General features: G+C 40.9%; 1 protein-coding gene and 1 non-coding gene across 2 annotated transcripts in view; both read left to right on the top strand.

Moving 5' to 3' along the window:
* The window catches only part of LOC127137273 (uncharacterized), a 140,940-nt gene that overhangs the window by 93,606 nt on the left and 20,006 nt on the right, over window positions 1–27,328 (top strand). The window lies entirely within an intron of this gene.
* LOC127077614 (small nucleolar RNA R71) lies at window positions 1,560–1,666 on the top strand. The gene has a single exon (XR_007787405.1). It is a non-coding gene; the product is annotated as a small nucleolar RNA R71 (small nucleolar RNA).

The raw sequence follows: 27,328 nt of genomic DNA, 5'->3' as shown, positions 1-27,328 counted from the left end.
TGATTGCACCGGCAGTTGCTAAGAACGGTCTTCCCAGTATGATGGGTGTAATATCATCTTCTCTAATGTCCATAATTGTAAAATCAGTTGGGATGTAGAATTGACCTATGCGTACGGGAACGTTTTCAAGAATTCCTACAGGGTATCTAACAGAACGATCTGCTAGTTGCACAGACATTTTGGTTGGTCTTAATTCTCCCATTTCCAGTCTCTTGCATATGGATAAAGGCATAACACTAATTTCGGCTCCTAAATCGCATAAGGCTTTGTCGATGACAAATTTTCCTATGTGACAGGGTATAGAGAAACTACCCGGATCCTTGAGTTTAGGAGGCATGTTCTGGATTATAGCGCTACATTCGGCAGGGAGTGTAACGGTTTCGCTATCTTCAAGTTTCCTTTTATTAGAAAGAATTTCTTTTAAGAACTTGGCGTATGAGGGCATCTGCGTAATAGCTTCTGTAAACGGGATTGTAACGTTTAATTGTTTAAGGAGGTCAACAATTTTTTTAAATTGGCCCGCATCTTTGGTTTTAGAAAGCCTTTGAGGGTAAGGGACAGGTGGTTTATAAGGTGGTGGAGGTTCATAAGGTTCCTTCTTTTCTACGGTTTCCTTATTACTCTCTTCCTTTTCCTTAGGTCTATTTTCTTCCTCAGTTGACTTTTTAGGGTTTTGGTTTCCTATCCTTGGATCAGATGGTCCTTCCACTTCTGTTCCACTTCTTAATATGATTGCATGAGCGTGGCTTCTCGGGTTAGGTTGGGGCTGTCCAGGAAATGTACCAGTTGGGGCAGCAGTAGGCGCTTGTTGTTGAGCTACTTGTGATATTTGTGTTTCCAGCATTTTGTTATGGGTAGCCAGGGCATCCACTTTACTTGCTAGTTGTTTAATTTGTTCGCCAGTGTGTACATTCTGGTTTAAGAAATCTTTATTGGTTTGTTGTTGAGAAGCTATAAAGTTTTCCATCATGATTTCCAAATTGGATTTCCTAGGGGCGTTATTGCTATGTGTAGATGGGTTCGGTTTCTGATATCCCGGAGGTATAGCTGGGGCTTGATTTGGAGACTGTCCAGGTGCGTACAAAGCATTATTACTCTTATATGAAAAGTTTGGATGGTTCTTCCAATTTGAGTTATAGGTATGCGAGTAGGGGCTTCCTTGAGCATAGTTTACTTGTTCTGCTTGGATTCCTATTAAGAGTTGACAATCTGTAGGAGTGTGACCTTGGATTCCGCAGACTTCGCAATTCTGAGTTATAGCAACCACGGCGGTTGGAGGTGATACATTTAAACTTTCAATTTTCTGGACCAGAGCATCCACTTTTGCATTAACATGATCAAGGTTACTTATCTCGTACATGCCGGTTTTCGTTTGAGGTTTTTCCACCATTGTTCGTTTGGTTCCCCACTGATAGTGGTTTTGGGCCATGCTTTCGATAAGCTGGTAAGCATCAGTATAAGGTTTGTTCATTAGTGCACCACCCGCAGCGGCGTCTATTGTTAACCTTGTGTTGTACAAGAGACCATTATAGAATGTGTGAATTACTAACTAGTCTTCTAAACCATGGTGTGGGCAAAGTCTCATCATGTCTTTGTATCTTTCCCATGCTTCAAAAAGAGACTCGTTATCCTTCTGTTTAAATCCATTTATCTGGGCTCTTAACATAGCTGTTTTGCTTGGCGGAAAATATCGGGCAAGAAAAACTTTCTTCAACTCGTTCCAAGTGGTGACAGAGTTGGAAGGGAGAGACTGAAGCCATCTTCTAGCGCTATCTCTTAATGAGAAAGGAAAAAGACGAAGTCGAATTGCCTCTGAAGTGACACCATTAGCTTTAACAGTATCAGCGTATTGGACAAATACGGATAAATGAAGGTTTGGAACCTCGGTAGGATTTCCAGAGAATTGGTTCTGTTGTACTGCCTGCAACAGCGAAGGTTTAAGTTCGAAGTTGTTTGCTTCGATTGCTGGCGGAGCAATACTTGAATGCGGCTCATCTTGTGATGGAGCGGCGTAATCTCGAAGAGCACGAGCTGGTTCTGCCATCTCGGGTATCGAAGGAAAAATGTTTTTGAAATCAGGAAGTTCGACAGGAGGGAGATTGTTTGCAGCACGATATTCCCGAATTCGTCGTAAGACTCGGAGATATAGTTCGATATCGTTGATTCGTAAGTAGAACGGCTCGCCTTGTGAGCGAGTGTGTGGCATACAAATCGACGATAGAAAGAAAAGAAAAAGAAACCTTAGTCTCTACAGCGTAACGGAAGAGTTACGATATCGACTAAACAAAAGTCCCCGGCAACAGCGCCAAAAACTTGATCGCGACTTTATGAGTCGAAATTGGGGTACAAACTGCAAGTGCACAGTTCTATCGCGTAGTTTTAAAAGATATCGATCCCACAGGGACTTATGAATCGATATACCGTTATCTAAGGTTACTTCATAAAGCTAAGGTGGATAATGTTTGATTGTTTGGGGAAAAGCTAAAACTAAAAATAGAATCTAAATTAAATATCAAATAAACGGATATCGGTATGTAGTTCGTCGTAATTAGGGAATCAATTCTTTGTTGGTTTCTTGGTTTTAAAATAAATCATTTCAGTTGACTTCATTGATTAAAAGTTCTATCTCAAACTCTCGCTCTGTTGAATAAACCATGATTTTATGTTAACGTAGCTGTCACTTATAATTAAGTTAAAAACCATTTTTTGAAAGCAATAAAGTCCGTAGAAACTCTTTTTAAGAAAACACTAACCGTTTAAACACCGTTATCTCAAACTCTCGCTCTGTTGATTTAGGTTATATAATTAAATTCGAATGCTTAACTCTCGTCCTCACATTCAATCTTTAAAAATACTTTTTGGAAAAGATTAGAATTTAATTAACTCTAAAAATTGCTCTCGCCCTGATCTAGAATTAATGTCCAATTTACACTGTCCAGTTAAAACCTCAAACTTTCGCTCTATTGATTTTAACCTCTTTATGTCCTTTACTCTCGTATAAAAACTTTGTTATTAAACCTGTGAACTGAGACCGTAAAAAGAGTGATTTTAATTTTAAATTTAATTAAACCGACTTAGTTTTGATCCCTTATTCCACTTACTTTACATACCGATATCTAGGCGAATTAGCCAGACATGCTAAACGAACTTAAATAATTATCATGCATAAACAGACTCATCTCAAGCAAATAATATAAATAAATAATAAAACAAAACATTAAACAATAATTAAAGAACCTGAATAATTTAAACAGTAGTCTTGAACACTCCACCACAAGCCGGTAGGATTTGCTCTTGAATTCTTCAATCAAACAACAAATTAAAACGAAGGAATAAAAAAACTAGATTCTAACGTAAGGTTAGATCCGGTAAAAAGGTACACAATAGTTTCCGGTGTAGAAACTATTATGTGAAAATTAATTAAGTGCTAGAGAGGAAAATAGAGTTGCAAGAGAAAAACAATAAAAATTTGCAAAAGTAGTATGTAAAAGGTATGCTTAAACTGCTGAAGAAAAGAAAATTGGAAACTGCCGAAATCTGGAAAAAGCGTGTGTAGCGGTGTATTCGTTACTATATGATCTATGGGTTAAATCATAAGCAAAGTATACAATGAACATAGAGTCGCCACCGCACTTTTATTTATCCTAAGGACTGGCTAAAAAGCGAACAAAAACCTAAGAAGTTTTACACGTAGAAAACTAATGAAAAGATCAGAGAATCTGGATAAGGGGTAAATTACGCAATGGGAAGGTGTTAGGCACCCATCACGTCCTAGGTACTCCTAGGGAGCCCTTTTCACACTTTGTTGTTTGAAAATTATTATTTGTCATGACATAAGTATTGTGCAAACATGATTGGGATGATGAGAAAAGAATGTACAAATTAATTATTTTTGTGTTTGGATGGATAACCATTGCCTACGTACCTTTACAGGATCAAAACCTCGTAGTTCGGCTAAAAACTTCCAGAAGTTAGTGGATTCAATTTTAAAACAAAAGCTCAAAGGTCTTACGTTACCCACGGGAGAAAACTCAACCTTATATAACAACACGTCCACCATGTGAGAAAAGCTTCCACTTGCCAGAGAGGGGTTAACCCTATAATAGGCAAGGAAGACTTACAATTCATCTACTAAGGACAAATAGGTGAGATTAATATCAACCAACTAGGGTAAATCAAACCTATAGCTAATGTATGAAAACTTAACAAGCATGGACAAAGCCATAAAATCACTTGAATGGGTGAAGTTATTTGGATTATTTACAAAAAGTCAAAGTATGATTAAAGTCAATTCAAAATGAAGTATTTACAAAAATGAAGTTTGGAAAAATCATGGACTTAAGGTCCAAGTTTCTAATTTGGAAAGAAGGTGAGAATGTTTGCACAACACTTATTTCAAAAGTTTTAAAAGCATGTGTGAAAAGGTAGGACACAATGGGATGAATGGATAATGGTGGAATGTAAAACTTCTTAGAAGGGTCCACCTCTTGAAATCATATAGAAGATGATTCAAGTGGGTCCTTAGGAATAGGCCACAGATGAGCAATAAACATGGTAACAGATGAAAGTAAATAAAAGCGGATACTGGATGCCACTCAATGGTCTTATACCTGTCTCCTAAAACAAGTAAGGATATCAGAAGCCACTCTATGGACTTACACTAATCTCCATCAGAATAAAACAAAAAACAAAACAGGGAAGTCAACTGCCAATCTATCTGGACTTGTGTTAACCTCCATAGTATGATCCTAGGAATACAAATGCCACATCACAGGGACTTACAATGAATCCTCACATACAACAACAATGCTCAAATAGAGAGCAAAAGAAGATATGAGTGACCAATGAGGTCTTACACTCTATCTCTTCCATGTCATAGGAACAAAAGCCAATCAATATGGACTTACAATTGTCCTCAATGGGAAAACATCAATGTCACAAGGATAAAAGAAATGATCATGCACTAATGGCAAACAAAGATGATAAATGCACAATGGCAATCAATGATAGTAAATGCACAATGGCAATCAAGTAATCATGTATAAGTGAATCAAGTAATCAATCACATAAATTCAAGTAGCACACGCTATAACCATTCAATGAGGCTCAAGCAAAAGGGTTTGACTATGAAAGTCCACTGTAAGAGGTAAGTGTCGCTCTTAACCTTGCCATTGAGGGGCTAAGGTGAAGCAGATGAAAGGATATGAGGGGTGTGCCTCATTGCTTCTATCTCAGGTCCGAGAGAGCATGTAAATATAAGAATGTGGGGGAGTTCAGAAAGATGGAACTCTTTCCCCAATTAGACTCGATAGATCTTGGGTTTGGATCTCAATGCTACAACCATGTAATGGGAGCAAGGAGAAGACACACAGAATAGTGGGAGATAGGCTACTTATCTCTTTGATCCACCCATTGCCTCGAATGAGGACTTTTCCTGCTTGGGACAAATATAAACATACACAAGCATTGCCTCTTAAGGAGGACTTCAGACAGTTTGCCCAGCCAAATAACGGGCCGGGTCTCCAGACTACATGAAGAAGAAGGTTCTATACCTCAATGCCAATTGCTTATTGTAGCACCTCAAATTTGCACCTATCATTGTACATACATTTTCATATTAGGTCATAGCATATCATGGTCCATTGCATAGCATTGCATTGCCTCTTTTGCCTCAAGTGCAAGCAAGTCAAGAAATTAGGTCAAACTGATCAGGAGATCAGTCAGTCAAGCAAGCAAGCACAATTCTCAAGGAGCCAAGGCCTTAGGGTTGGTCCAACATGTTCACATGACTTGGGGATCCATTTGAAGTGTTTTGGTCAAGGATTGGATGTTCAGAAGTCATCAGTCAATGCACAGTCAGTCAGAAACCCTAAAAGTCAACTGTTGGTCAACTGTCCATTTAATCAGTGATTTGAGGATGGAAATTGGTTTGAGAGGTCTCATTCATGTCCATATAGTCCTCATATATCATGTCAAACACCATCATGGAAGAATTTGAAGCCAGATCAGAAATTTCCAAAAATGGAAACTGGACCTGTAACTGAAACTTACCAAAAATGGAAAGTCTTGATCCTCAAACTTACATCATGATACAAGCTTCAAATGAATTTTGTCCCAACATGAAAGTTGAAGATCTTGTTCTCCCATTTCCAAAAAGTCCAAGAACTCTCAATTCCCATGTGTGGTTGGCAAGTTATGATCGAATCGATTTCAGAAATTCTTGAACTTCAAAAGGCCATATCTCTCAAACCATTTGGCCAATTTGGGTGGGGTTTTTTCCTACAAACCACATTTGATCCCCTCTTTCCAAAAATGTAACTTTCATGTACCAAAACTTTACCAATCAAAATGGCATTTTTGGACTTGCATGAATTAAATTCAAGTGAGTGGAATTTTGACTTTTCAAATTAATCATTTCCCACCATTCCTACTATCCAAAATTGGTCTGAAAATGCATTTGAGACATGTTGCAAGGTCATTTTATGCAGTACATACAGCCCATGCTAGTTTGCTTGAAATTTGGAAAGGAAGTACACTTATTCAACAACTACATCCCACAAATCCATGGACCATGATCTGTACCACAAAAACAGCAGATCTTTTCCTCATTTTCTGTCAATTGAAACACAACTAGCAGCCATCAAACACAGCCAACACAACAGAATTCACTCATGCTAAAAAACTCATTCTTGTGCATTTTTCAAAAGTCTGTCAAAAAACTTCCAAAGAGCTTGACATTGCCTTGCCAAAAACAACATCCACCATCAATATTGAGCTCATTCCAAGCACAAAACACTAGCTGTAACCATCTTGCAAGTTCTGTTATTCCAAAGCATTATCCATGGCAGGTTTGTGGTCGAGCAAGAGCAGGCTTCTTTGAGCCAAACCACCTTCACAAACCATCATCTGGAGTGTTAAGGGCCAACTGTTTTGAGTAGCAGCCACCCAAAACCAACAGAAATTACTCACTCTCTCAAAAAATTGATTTTCTTCATTTCTTCAAAATCTGCAAGAAACCTTCAAAGCACACGGTTCCTTTTGTTTTGCTCCATCATTTTCCAACTGTTTGGCAGCCTTTGCAAGTGGTTCTCCCTGACTGTAACAGAAATTTCCAACCCTGCTTCATCAAGGTTCAGCCATGGCAGATTTTGATCTGGACTTTGTCAAGCTGTTGCAAGCTAAAGCATCCTCACCAATCATCATTTGGAGGACATGGCTTCACCTGTTTTGAATCAAAGTCACCAAATAACAACTGTATCACCATTGCCTTGCTGATTTGGTGAGTTTTTCGAGTTCCACCATTCTTAAAACTATTACATGCTTTAGTTAGGTCTTTTCATGCTGAGCTTAACAGTGGTTGTGGTTTTAAAATTGGTTGAGTAATGGTTGAGTTATGTTGAAATGAATGTGGATGATTCAAACTTGTTTTTGCTTATTTCTTCTTGCTTAGCTCGATTTAATGAAAATGGAGTTTGGAATGTTGATGTGTGTTGCTTGATGATTACCATGATGTGTTCGATTTATATTTCTGGGCATTTTTGTTTTCCACGATTTTGGGAGAGATGAAGCTACAGTGAAACCCTAGCCATTTTTCCAGATTTTCTCTTCATTCACGTGCATGAGCCTGTATTACTGTGTCACTAGCCAACAACCAATAGAAACATTTCATTTTTGGACCAAAACGGCCGTGTTTTGATAAGTGGATTCAGGAATTACAAGTTTGCCACCGGTCGTGGCACATGACCTATTAAATTCATGTTGTTTTCCATTTTATTCCATTTTTGATCACCAATCTTGTAAAATCCATAACTTGTTCATTTTTAATCCAAATTTAATGGGATTTTTTGTGTTGTGTTCATCATGATCTCTACTTTTTTTATCACATTTTTTCCAGAATTTTTGGATGGTTGGTTTTTAAATGGTTCTAGGGTTTGTGACATGTGACCAATTTTTGTACACATTGCCAAAACATTTGTGAAATGGTGATACTTTATCCAATGGCTCCCAAATTTTTCGTGCTTAAACTAGACACACTCATGGTGATTTTGGTGTAGAGTTTGTGAATTTATCATTGCTGGTTTGTGAGATGTGATTTTTTGAATTAGGGTGTGACAATTTGTGTCACACCATTGATGTCCAACTTGCTGATTTTTGATACCATGCTTCTTGACCTCCAATTGATCTGATTTTTTGCATGAACCTACTCTTGTATGTCTAGTTTACATGTGAATTTTCTTGGAATTATTTGTGGCATTTCCTAATTGTTTGAGATTTTATCCCTTGTTTAGTCAAATGTTGACTTTGTGTGACACATGTTCCCATTTCATTTGTGAAATTCTCATACTTTATTAGATGGACATGAAATTTTACATGAGATAACTAGACATCCTCATCTTTGCCATGGTTTTAGTCCCATTCATTTATCATACACCATCTCTGATTTATGATTTTTCTAAGTTGATGCATGTTTGGTTGACTTCTTTGAGCATGTTCAAAATTGCTTTGACTTTCTGATTTTCATTGACTGCCTTCCACTTGTCCAAATGGGATGAAATTTGACATGCTTACCATGCTCTGGGTTGTGATTGATCATGATTTATTTGGTGATTTTTGGAAATGTTTGAGATTGGTTTTGATGCAAGTCTTGTATAAGCAATTTGCATTGAGGTACAACTTCCTAACTTCATGTAGTCTGGAAGACCTGGCCTGTTACTTGGCCAGGCAACTGTCTGAAGTCCTCCTTAAGAGGCAATGTTTGTGACTGTTTACTTTTGTCCTTGCATAGAGTCAAAGACCTCCTAAGTGAAGAGGCAATTGGCAGAACCCAAGGGATATGCAGCCTATCCCCTGCTATTCAGTGTGTCTTCTGTTTTGCTCACACCATTGTGTTGATGCATTACAGATAAAAACCCAAGATCTTGTGCAATTGCACAGTTGAGTCAGTATCAAATGTGTAGAAGGGTTCCCACTTTCTGAACCCACACATTCTTGTCTTAAGCTCTCCCAGGCCAGGGATAAGAGCTGTGAAGTCTTATCTTCACTCACCTTTCATCTGCTTCACCTTAGCCCCTCAATGGCAAGGTTAAGAGCACATTCACCCAGTTCCAGAGGTTTGTTTGTTGAGGTTGATATGACCCCTCGACTAAAACCTAACCCTTGTTTGAGCCACTTGCTTGTGTATAGTGTGTGCTATCCGTGCTTGTATGTTTGATTGACTTGCTTCCTGTGCAAGTTAGTGTTTGTTTAGACTTGCTTCCTGTGCAAGTTAGGTTTTGCTTGGCTTGCTTCCTGTGCAAGTTAAGTGTGTGTGTGGCTTGCTTCCTGTGCAAGTCATGACTAGGATAGGCTGGCTCCCTGTGCCAGTTAGATAGAAACCTTAACTTAGGGATGATTTTGCATGATAACATCTGGGCTCGAGTCGTAGTCTCCCTAGTTGTGTCTCCCTCTGTTATCTGGTTAGGCTAGTCCTTTATCCCTCCGTAGGGGAACTACATCGCCCTGATCTTCATACCAGATGAAGTATGTAGGCAGGAGATTGAGCTGATCTCTCCGGGCGCCCTTTTTCTTTTTTGTGTGTGTTGTTTGACAGTTGCTAGGCTCGAGTGCCTGACTCCTTAGCAATTTGTTGTCTGTTTATTTGAGTGTGTGCTTGACAGTTATAGGCTCGAGTCCCCGACTCCCTATTAACTTGTTGTGTTGTTGTGTGCTTGGAAGCTGATGTAAGTCCATCGAGTGGCATTTGGGTTCCAGTGTGCGTGTGTTTTGGTTCGGGTGCTGATGTAAGTCCAGTGATTGGCATTCGGGCTCCACGTTTGCCTTTGCCTGTGTTGTTTAGCGTGTGTGTCAGCCGAGCTACGAATGCTCTGATTCTTCTCTCGTCCGAGAAGATACGTATGCATAGGATGCGATATCCTAGCGAGCATGTGTCTTTTCCCCAGTCCGAACTACTTCGACTCTGATGTCTATGCCTGATAGACTAAGTAGGCCCAGGATGCGGTATCCTGCCGAGTCAGTTTCAGTCTTGTTTTCTTGTGTCTCTTTCAGCCAGTGTGTGTGGGTTTGAGCAGTGTTTAGCAACCATTTTCCTTTCTTTTGTGCGTGGATCCCGTAGAGTACTACGGATGCGTAGGGGTGCTAATACCTTCCCTTCGCATAACCGACTCCCGAACCCATTCTCTTTGGTCGCGAGACCATGTCTTTTCCAGGTTTACTTCGAGCGTTTCCTTTCCCTCTTTTGGGATAAATAACGCTCGGTGGCGGCTCTGTTGTTCTGTTTTCCCGCCGGTTTTTCGCGTGATACGACAGCTGGCGACTCTGCTGGGGACATAGAGAAGTTGACCTGTGCTGGTCCGTCTTCCCTGAGCGAGTCTCTCCTAGCGCTCTCTAGGTTAGGATTTTGGTTGTTGTTTGCTGTTGTATTTATTGCATTCATTGTATATATGTGCACTTACTATTTGCATTTATTATTTGCATTAATGTTTGCATTTCATTCATATTCATCTGCTGTGCTGTCTGTGTTTCTCTATTTGGGGGTGGGAGTTACTTGAGGTAAAAGGCCCAATACCCAGGCTATGAGTGAAATCTAGGGAACCTAGGAATAGAGTGATTCATGGGAAGCGGGTGGTATTGCGCCACTTAGCGGAACATTGATATCACGAGCAGTTCAGACCCTGGTGGGATATTGTCGTTACATACTTCAGGTGTGTATATGATGGTATTCTGCGAAAGGTTATTTATGCTGTGTTTCTCTTCGACTTTACCCTGGCCTAGATAACACCCGTGAGTGGGGAGGGTTTGATCATTACAGGTACAGTTGCTGATTGGTTGGTGATTTGTTGGTGACTCTTGGTACTGATGGTGATTGCGAATTATGGGGCATTTATTTCTGGGACGCCAGAGTTCTGTCCGTGGTTTATCAGCGGGTTCCGTTTATTTCGGATCTCCGGGCTAAATTGAGAGTACTTGTTCAGATGATCCGTTTGTCACCCGTTCAGTGGTTGTTCCTGTGAAGATAGTGATATAATCTTCGGTTCCGTTTATTTCGGAACCCCCCAAGTTGGATTTATGGTGACTTGGTCCCGAAAATTGACTAGTTCAGAAAAGCAGAGGGTCTACAGTTGACTTGGTGGCACAAGGGCCTGCATTCATGCATTTGCATCATATCATCTCGCATTCATCTGCATTCAACTCATGTCTGTCCGTACTCAGGGTCCATTATTTTTAAATTAAGACTCAGGTTGAGAGACGTCCAGATGTCAAAATGTTGTTGATAAAATTTTATCTGTCTCAATGAAACCGAAAAAGAAACAGGACTGAATATTCTCAGTACGGACAGACATTGCATGTGTGAGTCATACTAACCCATTTGCTGTTTTGTAGGTTTCAGTATTCAACCGGTGCGCATAGCTTGTCTGTTCAGATAACCTGCTGGGGGCCAACAAATCCAAGCTGATGGATCTTCCCAACGCCGACATCCTTGAGCTGAAAGGGATGATGAGGGACTTGTTCAGTGTTGTGCAAGGGCTTGCCTTGGGACAGAAAGCCATGTCTGAGAGATTGGAAAAGATTGAGAAATGGCTGATAGTAGAGAAGGTTCAGGGGAAGGCTCCGTCCTCCGAAGTGAACAAACCTTCTGGTACTGTAGCAAGGAAATCCTCCGACAGTGGTTCATTCAAGAGGGGAGTTGAGCCAGTTGGTGTGCCTGCAAAGAAAGAACGTAGTAAAGATCGTTATCATCCTTATGCTGCCACTGTAACCACTCCTGTCAGCAATCCACCTGCTCAACAGCAACAACTGCCACCTCAACAGAAGACACCGGGAGCTAAGAGCCAGGTGAAGAAGAAGAAAGAGGATCGTCAGTTTGAGGAACCACCCGTGACTTACGCCCTTCTGTTCCAGAGGTTGATGGATCTTGCTCTAGTACGGCCAAGGATATTGATTCCCATAGAACGGTAGAAGAGGCCACCAAACTATGATGAGAATGCCAAGTGCGAGTTTCACTCTGGGGCACCCGGACACAACATTGAGGGCTGTAGAGCTTTTAAGCATGTCGTCCAGGACATAGTGGACTCCGAGACCATTAACTTGGCCCAGATTATGAAGGGGGATGTCAACCCTGCGCCCAGAAGGGGTCCTGTAAAAGTCAAGATGGTGAAGAAGGCCAAGAAAGGATTGGAGATGACTGAGGAGGATCAGCTAAAGGTTCCAATGGCTATGGTCCCAAAACCTCTGGAGCAGGATGGAATTTTCCCTGTTAGTGTTAATTCTTGTGCGATCGTCACCATAGAGGGAAGTGTATTGATGAAAGACACGACCCAGAAGATGAAGGAAGTAGAAATGGACGATGTAAGGTGTGGAGCACCCCGTCTGGCAGTTGAAACCGTCCAGGTAGAGAAGGCCCTTGTTGCTGAGAAAGAGAAGAAGTTGTCCATTTCTTCTTATAAACAAGCTCTGGAAGTGGTGAAAAACAAAGAGGAGCAAGGCTGGGGAAGGATCATCGACATCGTGATAAAAGCAGACATGTTTGGGGTGGTTATCAGCCGGGTCAAGAGTCGTCTAGACCAAATAGAGGATGTCGCCCACCATACACCTTCGTCAGTGCAGGGATGTTGGATCCTGGTCATGCCCGTTCAGTGGTTGAGGATGTTGACAGCAACCGCGAGCTTGAGGCGTGGATAAAGTCGTGCGTACCAGGCAACTGGAAGGACTCCAAAAGCATCACTGTCACTCATTCTGAAGAGTAGTATTTCTGTTTTTCAAATTTTTGTTTGCATGAAAGCCATACGTTTTGCCCGAAACGTAATGGTCCATTGTAAGGGCCATCTCATGTGTTTCATTATGCAACATTTTGCATCAGTAATGAATGGATGTTTTTATGGTTAAAAGCGGTGTTCCCTGTTTTTCATTTAATTTTGCAATTTAAAAAAGAAAAAAAACAAATAAAAATGGCAACGTTTTTTTCATTCTCTTTCCTTTTGATTTTGTCTCGTTCCAAAGTGATTACTCTCCTGATCTCACCGATAACGATTTGGTTACACCTCTGTATGACTTCGACAATTCGATCTATCATGCCAGAGAAAAAGGCGAAGAAGATTGTGATTTGCTGGAATTAGCCGGGTCATTGGAACAAGAGGAGAAGGTGATTCAACCGCACGAGGAACGATTCAAGATTGTTACTCCAAGCTCCGCCGAGGTTAGAAAGCGAAAAGCTGAGGTCGTTTCAGAGGCAAGTCAAGAGCAGAATGGTAGCCCTTTTGAAAGAGAAGGTTAATACATGTGCCTGGTTGTATCTAGATACACCAAGGTGGGATACCAATGTTTTGGGGCATAAACTACCATCAGGAGGAGACTGTGCAAAAGCTGAGGCCGACAAAGCATGAGAAAGAGAGAAGGTGTGAATAGACTATCAAGATGCGAGCAAAGCTAATCTGAAAGATGGATTCCCGGTACATCACAATGAGGTATTGGTTGATTATATGGCTCAGGTCTCAGTGTTTATCTTCATGGATGACCTCTTGGCCCAGACCAGATTGAGTTGTTGCCAGATGATACGAAGTAAACCAGGTCCATCACACAAGGGGCACCTTCTTGTTCTAAGTTGATGTCGTTCCGTCACATGAGGCCGGTGCCACGTATCAGAGGTCTACGGTGACTTTGTTTCGTGATATGATTCATCGTGAAAGCAAATGCCATGTTGATGACATGATGGCAAAGTCCCAAGCAGAACAGGGGCATCCGGTAGACTTGGGGCAAGTTGTTTGACCGGTTAAGATAACTCATACCTTTGAGTCTGAATCAGTGCACTTATGGAGTGTTGTCCATCAAGCTACCGAGGCTTGTTGTGAGCGAATCAGAGGAATCAAGGTTGATCCTGCTAAAAAAAAAAAAAAAAAAAAAGAGAAAGGGTAAATTGTAGGAACCTCTGATTCCGATACCTCAGTGAAAGAAATAACTGTTAATCCGGTACTTGACAGCCCTCGAGGGGTCTATGAGGTGCGTACTGAGTCAGCATGACTAGTCTTGTCGAAAAGAGTATGCAATTTACCTGAGCAAAAAGTTTATCGACGGTGAAACAATACACTCACTGTTCGAAAAAACTTGATGTACTTTGGCATAGGCTGCTCGCCGACTGAGACAGTGTATGCTGATTCCTACCACTTCGTGGGTATCCAAAATGGATTTGGCTAGGTGTGTTTGAAAAGCTAGTAGCAACCCATGGAAGGTTATCAACCAAGGAAGTTTGAGGTCCCTGATGAGGACATCTCGAGGTACTCAAATCGAAAGATTGAGAGCGACCGATCCCGGAGGAGGGGCCTGGCCCTGAATCCGAACGGATTCCGATGTCTGATGGGGAAGTTAAAATGAATGAGATAGTGCTTCCCGAATCACAGTTGGTTGCACCAACAATGGTGGCTGAACATAAAGCTTGTATCCTGGGTACCAAACCTTGGGATGTGCATCTACCTAGGGGCAGTGTCTTCCTCACAGAAATATGAGAAATCAGAGAAGACTGAATGGATAAGGACTCGGAATGACACGTTGAGCCCAACTGAGGGAAAGGGCTGGCAGTTACCTGGCATGGGGCAGTTGTACCCAGTAAACGAAGCATGTTGTTAACCAAGAAGTGTGACCTCGCGCGTACCACGTGGAAGAGTTGGTTGAAAAGGATCCTTCCTCCTCAAGACGATTGTGGGGCAAATGGACAAACGGTTATGAATGTCCGTTCGTGGTCAAGAGGGTCCCATCTGACAGAACCTTGTTGTTTATGATCGCGGATGACGACGATTTTCCATTCCCTGTGAATGCGGACGCAGTTAGAAAATACTTCGTGAAAGAGACCCGCTGGACAAAAAGAATAAAGAGTCCAGGCAAAAAAATGGGCATCCCGGCGAACCAAGAAAAAAGAGAAAGGTTCGGGCAAAAATTAGGGATATAAAAGAAAAAACTGTACACCCGGCAAGTTGAAAACCCGCAAGGGCGACTTGGGCAAAAAAAGGGTATCCCGGTGGACTGAAACCCGAAAGGGCGGTCCAGGCAAAAGAGGGAATGAAACGGACAACTGCGTCTAGCATGATCATTTGTGCTCATGATGACTTGGATAATCTCCGACAGAGACCGATCGGAAGCGTCTTGTTCAGAAGACAGAAGGTGCGGAAAGTCCTGAGGACATATGAGGTGTAACTGAGTTGGAACCCGATGAGATCACAGTTTCACGTCGCCATTAGGATAGATTTTTTTTATGTGTGCAATCACCTCTTTCCAGGGTTTGCTTCCTGTGTGTTGCTCAATTGTGAGCCATTTTTTATTCCAGTCAAATGAAGCGTGTGTTCGGTCAAATAAATTTTGTTTTTTGTGTCATTACTGTTTTGATTACGAAAACATCCATTCGTTTTGATAAGAATATTTGCATCTTAAAACATAGAGGTCCCTTCTGATGCATGCTTATGAGGTTGAAATCTGGAAATATTACTCGGAAGTTTGAGTGACCTAAGTGTTGAAATATCAGAACACCTGGGGCACGTTTTTATCTAACGATCTCCGGTGCAGGTACTGTTGGATACGTTCATTCACTTGTCGGTGGTGATGTGAAGCCTTTATGACAAGAGATCCCTGCAGAGCCAAATCAGGGGCAAGGGATAGTTGAACGGCGAACAGACAGTGAAGGATTACGACGATGGTCCTGGAAAGGTAATCAAGAAGACTCTTCAAAGTCTGATGATTGGAAAGTTTGTATGAATACCAGGAGTTCGATCCCCGTGGAGTACGGACGAGACTTGGAATACAAGATGATGGAGCAGAAAAGTCCAGAAGCGTCTGAGAGTCCGTAAAAGAGAAAAGCCGACACTATGGGTGGACGATGGATGCCGCTGTTCGGCGACTCGACAGGTGTTCCGTGTCTAATAAGCTGTATCTCCCCAGAGGATTGAGAGTGTGATATCCCTGGCAGATTCGAGATCAGTGTCTCCTCAGCAAGCCTAAAGGTGGCCGTATCCCCAACGGAGTTGTGACTGTTTTCCAAGTCAGAAGCTGTCTTCCCAGCAGAGGTTGTATTGATGGTTTTTTCCCCAGCAAGGTTTGTCTTTCCCCAGCAGAATGGAAGTTGACATGGTTATAGGGTCCCCAGCACAGTTCCTGGAGTTCCCCGGTGTTGTCTCCGAAGGAGACGTGTGTTTATGCATTCGTCATTTAGATAAGCATAGCATATCGCATCATTAGTGCATAGCATTTCCATAATCATGGGGCATTGTGTAAAGCAAGAAAAAACTCATGCATCAACATTGCAAGCATACCCATTAGCCCTAGGCCGTGGCGACCAGCCGAGGTTGGGTTGTTGGAAAGAGTTTAGCATCGCGCCATTGGATCGGCTTCAGAATCGGGTTCATCAGCATGGTTGAAAGGTTGGTGTTTTTCCCAACAAGTGATTCCTCAGTCGAGTGGGTATCCCCAGCAGTGTTACTCCCCAATTGTTAGCGTCTTGCCAGCTTGGGTCTTTTTCCTTAAGCAGATATGGGTGTGTCTGATCTCTCCATGTAGAGTCTACCCCTTAAGCAGAAAGTGTCAATCTTTTCCTGCCATTTCCCCACTGAGATACATCCTCATGGATGACGGTTGTTTCCGTTCCCTCCCTAATGGGATGGGTTTTCCCTATTGAGTTCTTTCCTCATTAGGATGAGTCTTGTTTCAGTCTGCCTTTTTGGATCAATCCTAAATTGGCTTTCCGTTGTCTCCTGTGCTTCCCTGGGGCATAAATGAATAGTCGCTCACTAACCGGCACTCATTCATCTCATCCTCAGCGGAATTTGTGGGCCTCTACCACCAAACCGGTAGTTGTAAGTCCTATCTTTGTGGTTTTCTACCCGCTAGCTGGTAGTTGTAAAATCCCACGTTCTCCCCTTGTTGGAGTTAACCCTTTGTGCTCATCCTATCGATGACTTGTTACTTTTCCGTGGTTTTCTGCCTACTAACCGGTAGATGTAATCCCCTCTTTGCAGTTATCAGTATCCAGTTTGCGGTATTGATATTCTTTTCCCCTCTGGATACTTGCCTTGATCAAGCAGTATTGTCCCCAGTGGGTCTTCCCCTTTCTTTTGGGTATTTGCTCCGAGTTAGCAATTTTATCCTCTTTTGATTGGTCATCTTTTGCATACCTAGTCTGGTACCCAGATGCCTTTCTTTTCGGTCGATTATTCATTTAACAACCTACAACCCGGTTATGGATAATCTTCCGTGCGAGTGTATTATCTACGTTTTGACGGCTATAGATAATATGTCTCACAATTTTTCCGGTATTCAGACCGAAGAAGTTTCCGACGATCAGGTCGATGTACTTATGTTTTTCCGGTATTCAGACCGAAGGAGTTTCCGACGATCAGGTCGATGTACTCGTGGCACTCAGGCCAATTTTCCGGTATTCAGACCGAAGAAGTTTCCGACGATCAGGTCGATGTACTTATGTTTTTCCGGTATTCAGACCGAAGAAGTTTCCGACGATCAGGTCGATGTACTTATGTTTTTCCGGTATTCAGACCGAAGGAGTTTCCGACGATCAGGTCGATGTACTCATGGCACTCAGGCCAATTTCCCGGTATTCAGACCGAAGTGGCGTTCAGGCCAATTTCCGATTTTCAGATCGAAGAAGTATTCCTCCTCTCCGTTGGTTTTGATAAACGACGAGTTTTTCCCATTCGTCCGTTGACGTCTAGTTGTGTTTTTCTTTTTCCCATTCATCAGTAAATGTCTGGTCGATCTTTTTGGTGTCTGTAAACATCATCTTTCGATGTCTGTAAACGTCGAGTCCTCCCATTCATCTGTAAATGTCTGGTCGATCTTTTTTGTTGTCTGTAAACATCATCTTTCGATGTCTGTAAACGTCGAGTTTTCTCCCATTCATCCGTCGATGTCTGGTCAAGTTTTCCCATTCATCAGCAGATGTTTGGTTACCTCTCCGTTGGTCTTGGTAAACGTTGAGTTTTTTCCATTTCGTCCGCTGACGTATGGTTGTATCCCTCCCAGTCATTCATTAATGTCTGGTTACCTCTCCGTTGGTCTTGGTAAACGTTGAGTTTTTCCTAGTTGTCCGTTGGCATCTAGTTGTGATTTCTATTCCCATTCGTCATCGTTGTGATGTCTGGATGTGGCCATACCCTTTGAAAACAAAAACCAAAAAATATATACCCAGCAATAAGTATAAGTCCCAGTGGACGTTTCCATTGGTGGATTCCTGTATTGTGCAAATTCTACGGTTCTTGGTATTCAATCCCTGTTTACCCTGAAAGTCTGACAGCCGTTGCTCTCATCCATTCGGGTTCCCAGTTGATTGAATAGGGGCAGCTGTAGCACCTCAAATTTGCACCTATCATTGTACATACATTTTCATATTAGGTCATAGCATATCATGGTCCATTGCATAGCATTGCATTGCCTCTTTTGCCTCAAGTGCAAGCAAGTCAAGAAATTAGGTCAAACTGATCAGGAGATCAGTCAGTCAAGCAAGCAAGCACAATTCTCAAGGAGCCAAGGCCTTAGGGTTGGTCCAACATGTTCACATGACTTGGGGATCCATTTGAAGTGTTTTGGTCAAGGATTGGATGTTCAGAAGTCATCAGTCAATGCACAGTCAGTCAGAAACCCTAAAAGTCAACTGTTGGTCAACTGTCCATTTAATCAGTGATTTAAGGATGGAAATTGGTTTGAGAGGTCTCATTCATGTCCATATAGTCCTCATATATCATGTCAAACACCATCATGGAAGAATTTGAAGCCAGATCAGAAATTTCCAAAAATGGAAACTGGACCTGTAACTGAAACTTACCAAAAATGGAAAGTCTTGATCCTCAAACTTACATCATGATACAAGCTTCAAATGAATTTTATCCCAACATGAAAGTTGAAGATCTTGTTCTCCAATTTCCAAAAAGTCCAAGAACTCTCAATTCCCATGTGTGGTTGGCAAGTTATGATCGAATCGATTTCAGAAATTCTTGAACTTCAAAAGGCCATATCTCTCAAACCATTTGGCCAATTTGGGTGGGGTTTTTTCCTACAAACCACATTTGATCCCCTCTTTCCAAAAATGTAACTTTCATGTACCAAAACTTTACCAATCAAAATGGCATTTTTGGACTTGCATGAATTAAATTCAAGTGAGTGGAATTTTGACTTTTCAAATTAATCATTTCCCACCATTCCTACTATCCAAAATTGGTCTGAAAATGCATTTGAGACATGTTGCAAGGTCATTTTATGCAGTACATACAGCCCATGCTAGTTTGCTTGAAATTTGGAAAGGAAGTACACTTATTCAACAACTACATCCCACAAATCCATGGACCATGATCTGTACCACAAAAACAGCAGATCTTTTCCTCATTTTCTGTCAATTGAAACACAACTAGCAGCCATCAAACACAGCCAACACAACAGAATTCACTCATGCTAAAAAACTCATTCTTGTGCATTTTTCAAAAGTCTGTCAAAAAACTTCCAAAGAGCTTGACATTGCCTTGCCAAAAACAACATCCACCATCAATATTGAGCTCATTCCAAGCACAAAACACTAGCTGTAACCATCTTGCAAGTTCTGTTATTCCAAAGCATTATCCATGGCAGGTTTGTGGTCGAGCAAGAGCAGGCTTCTTTGAGCCAAACCACCTTCACAAACCATCATCTGGAGTGTTAAGGGCCAACTGTTTTGAGTAGCAGCCACCCAAAACCAACAGAAATTACTCACTCTCTCAAAAAATTGATTTTCTTCATTTCTTCAAAATCTGCAAGAAACCTTCAAAGCACACGGTTCCTTTTGTTTTGCTCCATCATTTTCCAACTGTTTGGCAGCCTTTGCAAGTGGTTCTCCCTGACTGTAACAGAAATTTCCAACCCTGCTTCATCAAGGTTCAGCCATGGCAGATTTTGATCTGGACTTTGTCAAGCTGTTGCAAGCTAAAGCATCCTCACCAATCATCATTTGGAGGACATGGCTTCACCTGTTTTGAATCAAAGTCACCAAATAACAACTGTATCACCATTGCCTTGCTGATTTGGTGAGTTTTTCGAGTTCCACCATTCTTAAAACTATTACATGCTTTAGTTAGGTCTTTTCATGCTGAGCTTAACAGTGGTTGTGGTTTTAAAATTGGTTGAGTAATGGTTGAGTTATGTTGAAATGAATGTGGATGATTCAAACTTGTTTTTGCTTATTTCTTCTTGCTTAGCTCGATTTAATGAAAATGGAGTTTGGAATGTTGATGTGTGTTGCTTGATGATTACCATGATGTGTTCGATTTATATTTCTGGGCATTTTTGTTTTCCACGATTTTGGGAGAGATGAAGCTACAGTGAAACCCTAGCCATTTTTCCAGATTTTCTCTTCATTCACGTGCATGAGCCTGTATTACTGTGTCACTAGCCAACAACCAATAGAAACATTTCATTTTTGGACCAAAACGGCCGTGTTTTGATAAGTGGATTCAGGAATTACAAGTTTGCCACCGGTCGTGGCACATGACCTATTAAATTCATGTTGTTTTCCATTTTATTCCATTTTTGATCACCAATCTTGTAAAATCCATAACTTGTTCATTTTTAATCCAAATTTAATGGGATTTTTTGTGTTGTGTTCATCATGATCTCTACTTTTTTTATCACATTTTTTCCAGAATTTTTGGATGGTTGGTTTTTAAATGGTTCTAGGGTTTGTGACATGTGACCAATTTTTGTACACATTGCCAAAACATTTGTGAAATGGTGATACTTTATCCAATGGCTCCCAAATTTTTCGTGCTTAAACTAGACACACTCATGGTGATTTTGGTGTAGAGTTTGTGAATTTATCATTGCTGGTTTGTGAGATGTGATTTTTTGAATTAGGGTGTGACAATTTGTGTCACACCATTGATGTCCAACTTGCTGATTTTTGATACCATGCTTCTTGACCTCCAATTGATCTGATTTTTTGCATGAACCTACTCTTGTATGTCTAGTTTACATGTGAATTTTCTTGGAATTATTTGTGGCATTTCCTAATTGTTTGAGATTTTATCCCTTGTTTAGTCAAATGTTGACTTTGTGTGACACATGTTCCCATTTCATTTGTGAAATTCTCATACTTTATTAGATGGACATGAAATTTTACATGAGATAACTAGACATCCTCATCTTTGCCATGGTTTTAGTCCCATTCATTTATCATACACCATCTCTGATTTATGATTTTTCTAAGTTGATGCATGTTTGGTTGACTTCTTTGAGCATGTTCAAAATTGCTTTGACTTTTTGATTTTCATTGACTGCCTTCCACTTGTCCAAATGGGATGAAATTTGACATGCTTACCATGCTGTGGGTTGTGATTGATCATGATTTATTTGGTGATTTTTGGAAATGTTTGAGATTGGTTTTGATGCAAGTCTTGCTGTTGACTTCTATGAGCTTCTAAATGCCATGTTTTGACCTAATTTGTTCATGAAATGATGATAATGATTGATATGAATGTGAAACCAATTGGGTTTGTTTCTTGAATGTTTGAACTTGATTTTGATTGGGCATTGCTTGCTGTTTTGACTTTTTCATTCTCTTTTGACCCTAGGCTTGCCCTAGTGGTCCTGTTACTCACTTTTGAGCTTATGTTTTCAGGTTGAGCACCAAATGACCAATGAGACCAATTCTTTTTTATTGAAGTTTGCTTGAATATCATTGACTAAGTTGTTTGTTTTGTAGGTGGCTTGGCTAACATGCCTTAAGTCTTGTGCCTTGCACATTCATTTGCTTCTGACTGACTGTTGACTTCTGCTTCCTTTTGCTTTGTTTGAAGTTGCATACTAACATCTGCTTGACCATTTCAGGTGCTTTTAGTTGCTCAGTTCCTTGTGAACTTTTGCTTTGCTTTGCTTGTATGAGCAATTTGCATTGAGGTACAACTTCCTAACTTCATGTAGTCTGGAAGACCTGGCCTGTTACTTGGCCAGGCAACTGTCTGAAGTCCTCCTTAAGAGGCAATGTTTGTGACTGTTTACTTTTGTCCTTGCATAGAGTCAAAGACCTCCTAAGTGAAGAGGCAATTGGCAGAACCCAAGGGATATGCAGCCTATCCCCTGCTATTCAGTGTGTCTTCTGTTTTGCTCACACCACTGTGTTGATGCATTACAGATAAAAACCCAAGATCTTGTGCAATTGCACAGTTGAGTCAGTATCAAATGTGTAGAAGGGTTCCCACTTTCTGAACCCACACATTCTTGTCTTAAGCTCTCCCAGGCCAGGGATAAGAGCTGTGAAGTCTTATCTTCACTCACCTTTCATCTGCTTCACCTTAGCCCCTCAATGGCAAGGTTAAGAGCACATTCACCCAGTTCCAGAGGTTTGTTTGTTGAGGTTGATATGACCCCTCGACTAAAACCTAACCCTTGTTTGAGCCACTTGCTTGTGTATAGTGTGTGCTATCCGTGCTTGTATGTTTGATTGACTTGCTTCCTGTGCAAGTTAGTGTTTGTTTAGACTTGCTTCCTGTGCAAGTTAGGTTTTGCTTGGCTTGCTTCCTGTGCAAGTTAAGTGTGTGTGTGGCTTGCTTCCTGTGCAAGTCATGACTAGGATAGGCTGGCTCCCTGTGCCAGTTAGATAGAAACCTTAACTTAGGGATGATTTTGCATGATAACATCTGGGCTCGAGTCGTAGTCTCCCTAGTTGTGTCTCCCTCTGTTATCTGGTTAGGCTAGTCCTTTATCCCTCCGTAGGGGAACTACATCGCCCTGATCTTCATACCAGATGAAGTATGTAGGCAGGAGATTGAGCTGATCTCTCCGGGCGCCCTTTTTCTTTTTTGTGTGTGTTGTTTGACAGTTGCTAGGCTCGAGTGCCTGACTCCTTAGCAATTTGTTGTCTGTTTATTTGAGTGTGTGCTTGACAGTTATAGGCTCGAGTCCCCGACTCCCTATTAACTTGTTGTGTTGTTGTGTGCTTGGAAGCTGATGTAAGTCCATCGAGTGGCATTTGGGTTCCAGTGTGCGTGTGTTTTGGTTCGGATGCTGATGTAAGTCCAGTGATTGGCATTCGGGCTCCACGTTTGCCTTTGCCTGTGTTGTTTAGCGTGTGTGTCAGCCGAGCTACGAATGCTCTGATTCTTCTCTCGTCCGAGAAGATACGTATGCATAGGATGCGATATCCTAGCGAGCATGTGTCTTTTCCCCAGTCCGAACTACTTCGACTCTGATGTCTATGCCTGATAGACTAAGTAGGCCCAGGATGCGGTATCCTGCCGAGTCAGTTTCAGTCTTGTTTTCTTGTGTCTCTTTCAGCCAGTGTGTGTGGGTTTGAGCAGTGTTTAGCAACCATTTTCCTTTCTTTTGTGCGTGGATCCCGTAGAGTACTACGGATGCGTAGGGGTGCTAATACCTTCCCTTCGCATAACCGACTCCCGAACCCATTCTCTTTGGTCGCGAGACCATGTCTTTTCCAGGTTTACTTCGAGCGTTTCCTTTCCCTCTTTTGGGATAAATAACGCTCGGTGGCGGCTCTGTTGTTCTGTTTTCCCGCCGGTTTTTCGCGTGATGCGACACTTATAAGCAAAGCAATGCAAGTTCTTAAGAGAACTGAGCAACTAAGGGTACCTGTAATAGTCAAACAGAATCAGTATCCCAACATAAACAAAACAATAACATAAGAATCAACCAATGTACTATCAAACAATAATGTGCAACATGTGCATAGCACAAAGGTCAAGTGAACCAAGCCCTGCAAAATAAACAATTGGTCAAATGATTTCAACTCAATTATGCATCAACCTCCTTAAGGCATTAGCTTTTTAACCTGAAAAGTCAAAGTCAAGCTCAAACATAAGTAACAAGACCACTAGGCCAAGCCTAGGGTCCAAAGGAAGGAAAACTCCTAAAACAGCAAGCAAATCATGATCAAAACCAAGATATTTCAATTAAGAAAGGACTCCAATTGGTCCCAAATCCAAACTATAGACCTATCTCAATTTATGCATCATGTAAGGCAAAGGAAGCAAATGTAAATCACATATGAGCAACCAGCAAGATCACATCACAAAAAATACCAAAACAGCATGGAAAATTCCACAAAACTTATATCCTAAACAGAGGACATTCAACAAGCTACATGTCAATTTTTAAGCCATTTGGACTAGTGGAACTATGGGAATTAATTCAACATGACAAGGCATGCAAAAACACAATCAAATGAAGCTACAAAATGTACATTAACTTCAATCCAATGGCAAACAGTGACATTACATGGGAAATGGATGGGACCAAAGCTAAATGAAAGCTTAATGTGTTAGGAACTACCCTACCAAGTTTCATGATCATTGGATAAGGTATGAAGATTTGGCAACATATACACAAAAGGTTACACAAGTAAAGCCCTAAAATGCTAGGCAGCACTCAAAAATTCTAATCAATTAGGAAATGGATTATAAAAATCCACGAAAAATCATAGTGAATGCTAACATGTTAAAGGTACTACATGCAAAAAATTAAGGCCATTGGCCAAGGGGAAGCATGGCAAAAAAATCAGGGAACTCAGCATATCACATTGTGTCACATTTCATTACACTCAAGTTCAATAAATCATAGTTAAAAAACCAGAGGTCCAAAAAATGCAAATCCTATGTCAAAAATTCCAGAAATGTGTCAGGAACCTACACCTAAAATTTCATTTGATTCGGATTAGGCATGATGATTTTATAATTAAAATGTCAAAACATGTGAAATTGGCATACATTGTAAAGACCTCTATACCAATTAAAATTCCACCAAGCACTATTTTATTTTCTATGTCTAAAAAATAATAGAGAAAAAATGGAGACCAACAAAAAAATCCCCAAATTATTTGGATTAAAATTGATCATTATGTGATTTTTAGAAGTTTCTAAATATTTATTGAAATATTATTTGAGATTTAATATGGATTAACTAATTAATTTGGACAAAATGGCAGAAACGTAATTAAGTGATCCACAACCAAAACGCTGCCGCTCAACTAAACGACGTGGCAATCCCTGATTCGCTCTGGCGCTCAAAAAACACAAATCCAAATTGGAAACGGATGGGAGCGGATCAACGCAAGCAAATTTCCAGATTCCTGATGAACTTCATCGTTGTTCTTGAGTTCTTCATTCCAGAATTAGGTTTTGGGCGAATTGTAACGGAAATGGACAATCTATACATCGATGGAACCGGCGTTCCACCAGGATCATGGATATGGCTTCGATTTCGTCCAGAAATTCAAGCAGGAAGCGAATCGTGCGAAGGAAGAAAACGCATCTAAACTTTAATCAACGATAACTTAAGCAATTCTCAATGAAATTACAATCCACAACTTGCTACGTGATCTACAAACAGCACTCTACCAAATCCCTAACAACATTGGAACAATTATGAGATGCGATTCCAACCTTTCTTGGAGTTGCAGTAGCGGATTCCGTTGGATTTTCGCCTCAACAACGTGAAACAGACGCAGCAAATGGTTAGGGAAGGTGAAAGATGAACGGAATTCAGCTCCAGCACGCTTGAATCAAGCAATTTCTCTAACCGCCATGGGAGTGCCTTCTTGCAACAGTTGAAAATTGGCTGCGATTTTTGTCTCAATCTTGATCAACAGCAACTCGATTTCACCTGCAAGTTAAGAATCAACAGAAAATTCGCTCCATATTGATGAAGTCTTGATGAATGATCAAAAAGAGTTGTGAAAATTTTGAGCAAAAATGAGAGAAATTGAGATTTTTGGTTTTTGGATTTGTTCAATTGTGATTGCCAATTGTGATTACTGTGTAATTCTGTTAGAGATTAACTTTATATACCAAGCTCTTAATCTAACAATAATCTTGATTAGTGGAAAAATGGATTAGTGAAATTAAGCTTATGATGCATTTTTGGTCCTTAAGCCCTTGTATCATTAGAAGCAATGTAGCAGCAATTTCTCCCTTTGGACATGTTGCAAATATCATTTGGAAGCTGATAGAATTGGTCTCATGTCCAAATTCCTCATACTTTGCATTTTGGACCATTTTGCCCCTCACTTTTAATTAGTTCACTTCAAAAATGGCCTTTTGCATGGAGCACTTTTGGAAAAATCCAATTATGCACCATGAGAGTACATATTAAATGGAGTTTGTGCATATAAAGAACTTGCAATTTGGACAATCCATGTGGAAGTTATGGCCTCCTGATTACGGGTCTTTTTTGAAATTCACTGAGCCATATCTTGCAAACCATAAATGGGATTTTCAAGCTCTTGGACTTTTTGGAAAGGTGAGATCAAGATCTTCAACTTTCATGTTGGACAAATTTTGATTTGAAGCTTGTATCATGAAGTTATCTTGAGGGGAAAAACTTTCCATTTTGGGCAGCTGAGATTACAGGTCCACTTGCCATTTTGGGAAACTTTCTGTCTGACTTCAAATCCTTCAACCTTGATCTTTGAAATGCCAAATGAGGCTTATATGGACATGAAGGAGGTCTTTCTAACCATCTCACACCTTCCAATCCCTGATTAAATGCACAGTTGACCACAGTTGACTTTTGTTGACTTTTGTCTGACTGGGCTAAGTTCTGATGAATTTCAAGCCTCTTTCACATGAGATCTTGCTTCCAAATGATATCACAAGTTATATGAACTCTTTTTGAATGATCATGGTGTCCAAACTCTTCAAGAATGGTCACCATCAATTGCTCAAGGCCTGATTTTGACTGTTTGACTGATGATTGCTTCAGCTGCAAGAAACAAGGTTAGATGACAATATTTTTGTACTTTTGGTTAGTGGACATATGAAAAGCAATGATATACAAATGCAATACATGCTTGGTGATCAAGAAATCACACTCACAAGGTATCCCACCCACTATGAGGGAAACAAAGGCATGCAATGATCCTTGAGGCCATGATATGATATGATATGGGCCATGAGGGATCTTAGGGCCAAAATTGGGGTCTTACAGATGCCCCTATTTAAGGTCATTCTATCCGGAGAAATGAAGTTTAGAAATCTTCATCTCGACGTGGTAGAATGGGCTTAAATAATAGTAATGAGACAAATTTTGGTCCCTAAGAGACCTCATGATGCAGATGTATGCATGCAAAAGCAAATTCTGCGGGGAATATATGATTCGCACAGAAGAAAGGACGATCCATCGGAGTAATACACTCACCAAGAACAGAGACTCTAATAAGACTCTTATTGGGACTCTATTAGGGGATAATAAGAAAAATGCGTGAGCAGGACACGACTTTGATTAGGGAAAGCAAAACTGACACAGCGTGAACTAGACACGACTCCGATTGGGGATAACAGACATCGGACTGGAGAACTTGCTGGGGAAG

Source organism: Lathyrus oleraceus, chromosome 4 (assembly GCF_024323335.1).
Source record: "Lathyrus oleraceus cultivar Zhongwan6 chromosome 4, CAAS_Psat_ZW6_1.0, whole genome shotgun sequence".
Classification (NCBI taxonomy): Eukaryota; Viridiplantae; Streptophyta; class Magnoliopsida; order Fabales; family Fabaceae; genus Lathyrus; species Lathyrus oleraceus.
The sequence above is the reverse complement of the archived record's forward strand: the minus strand, read 5'-3'. Positions and strand labels throughout refer to the sequence as shown.